The following is a 9,190-nucleotide window of genomic DNA, read 5'->3' on the forward strand; positions in this document are numbered from 1 at the left end:
GAATTCAACTTTTAAAAACATGGTAATGGTGAAATGTTGAGTTTAGAAACATCCGTTATGTTTTTCATGAAGTCGAACAATTAGTGGAGAATAAAATACAATTGTACATGAAAAAAGACATGTTCAAGAAGCAGTGTGCTCAACTTTTCTCAGTACTTGATAGTATGGTTAAGTTTTAAAGTCCCGGGCATTTATTGATCATTATGAAAACTTCTTCTTTGATTTTGTTTCCTTTATTGTAAATATTTACAGTTTCGAATTAATATATGTGATAATTTTTGAGAAAATTACAAAAAAATATAAAAGAAAGATTTTATAAGTGAAAGGTAACCTGTCCTAAAGAAATGCATTTCTTGTTCTAATAGTGATCATGTATTTTAAGTTTAAAGTGAATATACTTGATAGGTTTTTAGTAATATAAGAAGCATATGAATTAGGAGATATAGAAATAGACCAAACATGTTTAAGTCTCTCCAAATATTACGCAGTGATATGAATAAAGAGAAAAAAAGCTTTGTAAATATATAAATGAACCTTTCAAATTACGATACCAGGCCAGATTGTTAGTAATGTTCATGTAATTCAACCTATTTTTTGTGCACTTAACGTTTCCAAATATGTTTTACAGTAAATTGAAGGTTGTACTTTATTATCATGTTTATTTCTATGTTGTTATATGTACAATGTTTATAGTTTTGTCCGTGCACTTTATCTTTGTTAAATTATTTAATTTCATGTCATTTGCACTTTTCATGCCATTATGTGCATGTTTGTTTAAAAATTGTAGATGAAACTTGTAGTTTAAGTAATCGGGTAAAGGGGGTTTTAAACTTCTTTTTTAGTTTCTTTAAATTTTAAGGTGGCCCGGTTTTTGTTTCCCCCCGGGCCAAATTATTTTTGAAAGACAGCAAAATTTTTTACTACGCATCATATTTTCCCAAACAATTTTTTAATTTAAATTTATTCCACTGCAAAATTTATTGATAAAAGAATTTATATTTATTCGGGTTGTTTGGGAACCCCAAAATTTGTAGACACACTCTTGAAATCCGCTTCTGGAACCAACCATCACCATGCATTGTGTGTAAAGCATCTTACTCTAGACAATAACGGGGCTTGCCTCTGATGGGGTTTGAACCCGCGCAGTCTGCCAACCCAAGATTACAATTCCGATGTGTTTATGATTGTCGCCACTGTTCCATGTATAAACAATATTAAATATGTTATATCATATAGTTTAACAAATTAAAAGAAGCAGTTTTTCATGCTAGATTTATTCTGAAAGAAATAGTACATGTATAATAGCAAATTTTATAAAGCATGTCAGAGAACTACTGCAATAGTTTTGGAACAATGTCAAGGCCATTCTACGACATGGTACTCTAAGCTTGTCGGGTTGTCTAAATGTGTCACTTCTTTTATATGTAATCCTCCAGAACAATTCTGCGTTGCAATCTAAATAAATAAATTTAATTTAAGACACCGGTATTCAAAATGCATAAAAAAACCATGTGCATTTAGATATATGTATATGTGTAGAAAAAAGTACATGTAAATCCTTAGCATTTGGTACAAAACATGAAATTATGTATTACTTACAAACGATTTTTTCTTTGCCAGTTTTTCTGAATACATTATATTAAAAAAATAACCGGGAACTGAGCGTGATTTACCTAAATCCCTTTGATACCAGTATAGATAGATACTTTTAATTCCTCCAAAGACGAAGAGCATAACAGTATTTACAAAATAATAATACAAATATAATACAATTTAAATATTATGCAACTACATAATAGCAAAAATATAATATAACAGAAACAAAAATCATATATAATGGAATCTCTATTGCTTCTTAAAGCGATAAAATGTTAATGTTTATACATATTCACTTTATAAGCACATTTATAATTGATAAGATAAAGTATTTCATTCTATGGCACACATGCTTTTTTATTGATTTATCTTTTATCTAGCAACAAAAATGTATAAGAAAAAATGACAACTTCTAGTATATCCTTAAAATGATTGTAAGCATTTCTCCTTTATATAGCTTTAACGAAATCTAAACTAAAGCTTTTAAAGTCGGAAACACATTTTATTGATTTCTTCAAAAATAATTACGGGAATGGGCATATAAGTCACATCATCTTAACAGCAGATATAGAGATATATAGTTAATATAAAGCTGCTAAAGTGTATCAAAGTTTTTTTTGCTTTTTTTTTCATTTATCTTTAAAAAAAAGAGAATTCTTAAATTCATGAAAGTAAATACCGAGCAGCTAAAAAGTAAAGTTAAGTACTACGACAATAACTAACTTACATGGATAGATTGTTGATTACAGGCCAATAATATACCGGCTGACTGCTGATATGTTGAGTGGTGGTCAAATACGGCCACGGGCTCATACTGTCCTAACTGATTACAGTTCTCCGTCACCTTTGAATAATATAAAACATAGAAAAAAGCAAAATGTTGACGGTGAAATTGATGCATGTATTACGTCAATAAGTGTTCTGACCTGGAACGATTAAACACAAGACAAGTCTCTGGAACAGCCAGTTCAACTCAGATCAAAGTCACAAAGGTGTTCAGATTCCGAGCAAAAGATTACAAGGCCGAAGCACAAACCATGCTTACACACTTGTAAATTCCTTATCTACTGACTTGTTAGGTTTCTATACAAATTACCTTTATTCCTCTTAGCCATAATGAAGGGTCTGGCGCGCTACAAAATGCGACGACGGCGGCGTCGGAGTCGTGGTTGGTAGTCCCGGGACATTTCAATGAGGTTTGTATACCAACGTTCTTCTTGTAGGCGATATCACTAAAAAGTGCGAGCTTGTTGCAACGGGAAGGTCGAGCCGTTGTTGTTGTAACTACAAAGACGTAAATCATGAATAATGTTTTCATAATAATCGTAAAAGAAGAAACAGATTTATATTGTATATTTAAACTGTTAAATTTATAATAATTATTTTCATCATATTTTCTTGTCTTGTTGTATAAAATTCAAATTCATATAAATAAAACATTCACCATTGTTTTGAATATAAAATAAGCTATTATGATGGGTAAAACATTTGCGTTAAGTTTGTGTACGGATCTTTTTTTATTTTATTTTATTATTATTGTTTTGGCCATTTTCCTTCCCCCCCCCCCCCCCCAAGCTTAATCCGGTGCTAGGGACTTGAACAATGCACTACCGTCAATAAATAGGCTCAATCGTACCAAGTCTGAATTTGGACGTGATGGCCGACTTTAAAGATTCACACTTTTATATTTTATTCAGAAAACAACGAAACGTACGTCTGTCATAATTCTCCGTGACGTATGAAGGACAAGGGCTCACGTTTGTGTTAGAATCATTGATGACGAAACCAACCTGTTGAAAATAAATATCTCACATGTTAATATAAACAATGTCATACATATATCAGTTCTATCCATTGATGGTGTTCGAAATTACAGTTATGGTTTGGCTTAACACCATTTTGCAGTAGGAATTCATTATATTAGACTATAACTGAGACAAATTACCGAGGTTGGGTGTTTATTTCAGTATTAACTTACAACTCGAAAGTAACTTTAATACGTTAATCATATAAGTACTTGAATCGGCAGTAAGGGAGTAAGTTGTCTGCGATACCTGTTTTCTTTCGAGCCAAACTTTGCCTAGTAAGGAATAAAAACTTCAAGACTTCGTATATAAAGCATTAAATCAATTTCAGTCAAATCATTTTTGTATTATCTTTGTAGATATTGTTTCAAAAATGTTTATATGAACGTTTATAGAAAAACGGTTTAAAGGGAGACAACTTGGTCGAAACGTGTGGTGGGAACATTCACATATCTAACGACCAATGAAAAAAACATAGAATATTTTCACCATCAAATGCAATGTATGCCTATTTCTATTCACCAAATGCTGTTTATTTTTGGTGTACTTCATAGTTTCCTGGCCAATCTCATGAACCATCTAGAGTTTTTGTATTTCATGTTGATGTTTTTTGTTGTTGTTTTGGGGGTTACTACAGTTTTAGTGCTGTAGTAGTTTGTATGAAAGTCAAAACACTAGCTACTTTGTTTAACATTTTGCTACTTTTATGATAAATAAATTATCTCACATGCATTTCACTGAATTGTTGCTACTTTCGTCATGTTACAATCATGTAACATATGTAACATATGCTCAAAATGCATTATTTAAACGTTATATAAATTGAGCCGCGCCAACATCTACTTGTTATAGGGTTTGTAAGCGAACAGCATGGATCTTGATCAGACTGCGCGGATGCATGCTGGTCGTAAACCCATTATGTTGGTTTTGTCGTGGCGCGGCTCAATTAATGTTTGTCCTTTCTAAAACAGTAGATATATATAAACTTGTTTATGAGGCATAATGTGCCTTTAAATAAGACGTTATATTTCCTGGACTTGGCTAAAATTTAACAAAGAGTAAAAGTTTTATTCATTAATATGTTAGGAAGTGGAATCATTTTAATTTATTTTAATTTATTTATTTTCATTTCAAAATGTCGTGCTTTATTTTATTTATGTATGAAACTTTTCTTGGTAATAAAGTTTACAGTCTCCAAGGTACATGTTCCCTAGAGGAGTCGAATGAGTACTAGGTCGTTGAAAAATTATCAAATCATTATGCTGTGTACAAACACATTGTTGCTGCTGGGTGTGGACCGGTAAAGCGGGTGCCGGGGTTGGAATCTGAAACAGACCGGCTACTGCAGGTGTGAAATGAAATGAATTTTAATGCCTCCAGATGAACCTAAATGTATATATATTAAAGCCCTATTGTTGATCAGGTCTTCATATATGCATGTATACAAACAACTTATTACAATCTCATCTGCTCATCAGTTCCGAAAAGTTTAAAATAAACGAAAAGACCAAAAACACGAACTGGTAACACCTATATATTAAAGACGATTCTACATAATAAAATTATAGTGTTCTTTTAACTCTATATAACAACGGTTCTACATAATATATTCATTAATGTACATCGTATAATGAAAGACTGACATCATATAAGGATGTATTTACATAATATATATTGTTAAGTTGACTCTATATAAAGACGGTTCTACATAATTTAATGTTGTTTTAACTCTATATAAAGATGGTTCCACATAATATATTTGTAATTGCACATCGTATAATGAAAGATTTACATCATATAAGGACACATTTACATCATATATTGTTAAGTTGACCAGGTTTGACTGGTGACATTGTCAAGGACAAACCGATATAATATATTGTTATTTTGACCTTATATATTGAAAAATACGCATCGAATAATGATATATTGACATCACATAAAGACACATTGACATCATAAATTGTTCAGTTGACTACATATAAAGAAGGATTCACATAATATATTAATGAGTGTACATTGTATAAGGAAAGGTTGACTCAATATATTGCTATTTGGACATAACACTATTTAGGTTTATAATTATTAGACAGTCAAGGCTTTCCATATCAGAGCATTTAAGCAGATATTAACAACAAATATGTGATCTCGGTAGTTGTTGACTTTAAAATCAGTGGTCTCAATAATGAGTTCAAATAAAGAATAAATCGAAGAATTGGGACTGAATCTGGTGGTCTTAAAAGTGAATGACCGGGTTGGTCTTAATTCTGGAGCATGAAACTATTGACATAAAGAACAGAAAATTCCGTTCTTTTAAAAATTGGTCTGAATAGCAGGGTGGTCTTAAATCTGAGTTGGTCTTAAGTAGGGATTCTACTATAAATGGAAGTCTGGTTATCTTTTAAAATACATTTGGTAAACAGCCATTTATACTATTCTTGTTATAAGTATTCTTTCAAGGCTTCTGCTAATTAAATATTTGAAGTTTAACAGAAACACAGCTATCAGTGCTTCGACGTTGCTCAATTGTCTACCTATATATTGAGTAAAATACAAATGGGCACATTAAAGTGACATTCTGTTCATTTTTTAATAGTCAAGTTGAGCTGAATGGACTTTATTTTTAAAAAGATTGGCTTTTATAATGATGATTGACCAAAAGTTAATGGAAAACGATAAGGTTAAAACATAAATGTAATTAAAATTTAAAAAGACTGCCCCACTCTTTTTAAAAAATTGTCTGTTACAGTTCAATTACGATGCATATTGACAGACATTTCATTGCGACATGTTAATATTTTTCATTTATACAAAGAATGATAAAAAATTGAAAGGTAAAATGTAAACTTATTTTGACTTCCATCTGTCCACTCTCTACATACCCTTGGGTGGGCATAATGTCACTTTTAGAAGGGCATCTGAACATACGGTGCCTTTACTAAGTGACATTTTTCGGGTTCGCATTAGACAAATAACGATCACATTTTTTATTTTATTCTTGAAAATTTCATTTCATTTTATATGGAATTAAGTGAAGAGCTAGCTCATTCTAGTGATTAACTTATGGAGCAAAATTTAGGTATTTATTCATTTGACTACTTGTTGTTTTCATTTGCTTAAGTTTAAATCATATTCCCACAAATTTGATTCATCTGTGAGTTACTTAAGTATTTATTTATTCTTTCTTACTATGTTTATAGTAAGTTGTAGTATTCTAAAGACAATGTCAGTACTTCATCTTAATTCGTTTAATTTAATATTAAATACCAATAAATTACTTTTTGTTTCAAACATGTGCTATTTCTACTTATTTAAAAGAAATTGTGTTTTCTCGAACTTGTTTCTTACAAATGTATTTGTGCCACCCTGGATTTCGTGGATTTTTTTAAAGAGAATATTTCAACGGATACACCGTCAGAAATTACGGACTTGTACGGAAATATTGGTTCCCGGCCAGATGTATAAAATTAAATTTCATATGTAATCTCGTATTCGTGTTATTGCAGTTCGTATTCGTGAAGGTGCATTCGTATAGATTTAATTTCAGTGTTATGTAATCCACTTTGTATTCTTAAAAGAAAGGACTTTCAAGATTATAAGTTTAAACTAAATTATTCAAATTGAAAAGGAAGAAGTATGCAACATAATATCTGATCACGTAGTTTAAACAAGAAGTAAAAACAATTTATCCTTACATTTTGCAGTATCAAAATACAAATGTTTAACTGTCAATTAAAAAGTAGCAATTAAACTTGTTTAAATCAATATAAATTTATATGATTATAGAGAAGAATTTAATGAATACGAATATAAATTAGATAAATAGAATTTGAAAGATAAACAGCGAATAAATACCCAAATTCTGCTCCATATAAACACATGCATTGAATTTTACTTAAAAGGCTACGGCAAAACAAACGATCCTGGACATTTTGGTTTTTGCCCCCCCCCCCCAATAAATCATAAAAAGATGACGTGGTATAGGCACCATGATATTGAAAGAGGAATATTTTGGTAAACATCTAATTTATTATACAGTCTGCCTATTGCTGAGATCTATATAACTGAACTGCAGCATTTGTACATGCGTTAAATTTGGGTGCAGATAATTAAATAGTAAATATTGTTAATTACACTTGGAGGCAGATAGATATCTTTATTACGTATAATACTATATTAAATAATTATGTATTCAATATTTTATGGTAATATCCAATGACTATATTTCACAAACTTTAAATAATACGATGTGGAAATTTACTTACATAAGCACAAATGAAAATAAATTATTAAAAGGCCGGGCGAAAAAGATAATTTTACTTTTACGTGGACGTTAAAAAATGAAGTTTTATAAATATCTGATATACTTTATCATTTTATATATGTTTAACTATATAACGTACCTGAAATTTCTGATATTGTCTTCATTTTGATATATATAAGGGGGTCAGTATACGTTTCCGTACCGTATATATACATATGACTACTTTACAGACTGACTACTTCATTCAGGTGTTCAAATTATACTTTACGTTAATTAAAGCAGCATGATATAAACACTGATCATATTGAATGTTTACTACTCAGGTAATGTTAATGCATACCTGAAATAAAACAAATATAATTTAGTACTTTGTATGACACTAGTGCTACTGCTATTGTTGTGCTATTGCTACTGTGCTACTGTTACTGATTAGCTATTGCCACTGCTGTGCTTCTGCTACTGCTGTGTTACCGCTGCTGCTGTGTTATTGCTACTGTTTTGCTACTGCCACTGCTATGCTATGTGTGCTACTGGTGTGCTACTGCTACTGTCGGCTACTGCTACTACTGTGCTACTGCTACTGTCAATTTCACGTTTAATTATGTTGCAACTGCTACTTCTGTGCTACTGCTACCGCTGCGCAACTGCTTCTGCCAATTTAACGTTTTATAATTTGCTACTGCTACTGCTATGCTTCTGCTACTGCCAATTTAACGTTTTATAATTTTGCTACTGCTACTGCTGTGCTACTGCTACTGTCAACTTTACGCTTTATAATTTTGCTACTGCTCACTGCTAATGCTAACTTTCTACCGGTTTAATGTCCGCATGCGTCAATTGTTTGTTCGTTTTTTGTTGTTCCTTTATCTTGTCGTCTGTTATCGTGTTACATTGTATTGTACATGTATCGTAACGTACGCTTTTTAGCGGAAATTCAAGGATACGTCTGTGAACTGTTTATTATGTGTCTAGTCGTATTGTATGAAATATTCCTATATTGACTTTTGATATCTCATTCCTTCCTTTTTTCCCGCTACATAAATTAGTCTTTATTCTCATTCCTACACGAGTGTAGCTGTATATATTTTAGTTAAATGGAACTAATGTTTACAAAATTTTAATTAGAAATATAACTTATTATTACGTTATTGTCATTATTAATTGAGACGCTGTGGTACGATTCTTTTCATTTTATTCATTTACTTGAAATAATAACTATTTGTATCGCTTAATTTCTGTACTGTTGTATTTTATATATTTGAATCAATTTCTATTATAATTGTGTTTAATTTTATTCTTTATGTTTTATTTCATTCATTTACTGCACCACATGACAAACTTATTCCACGAGTTGTATATATGTATGTTATCAGAACTTATGTATCCCTAAATTGTGACTGTAGCATTCAAACAATACGTTAAAAATGCGTTGTTTTTTTTTAATAAAAACGAATCATTAATTTCTTTTTTGTAAATTTTTATTATAAAAAGTTCTCAATTAAGAAACAGTGCTTGGTTTTGTTGT

The 9,190-nt window shown here is 30.8% G+C and overlaps 1 long non-coding RNA gene across 1 annotated transcript; it reads right to left on the reverse strand.

Moving 5' to 3' along the window:
• Nucleotides 1-1,243: 1,243 nt before the first annotated feature.
• LOC132734604 (uncharacterized) lies at nt 1,244-3,397 on the reverse strand. Its single transcript, XR_009626343.1, has 4 exons — nt 3,311-3,397; nt 2,693-2,880; nt 2,324-2,440; nt 1,244-1,455 (listed from the first exon to the last, which is right to left on the reverse strand). It is a non-coding gene; the product is annotated as an uncharacterized LOC132734604 (long non-coding RNA).
• Nucleotides 3,398-9,190: the final 5,793 nt, after the last annotated feature.

Source organism: Ruditapes philippinarum, unplaced genomic scaffold (assembly GCF_026571515.1).
Source record: "Ruditapes philippinarum isolate M1 unplaced genomic scaffold, ASM2657151v2 ctg8753_1_1_1_1, whole genome shotgun sequence".
NCBI lineage: Eukaryota > Metazoa > Mollusca > Bivalvia > Venerida > Veneridae > Ruditapes > Ruditapes philippinarum.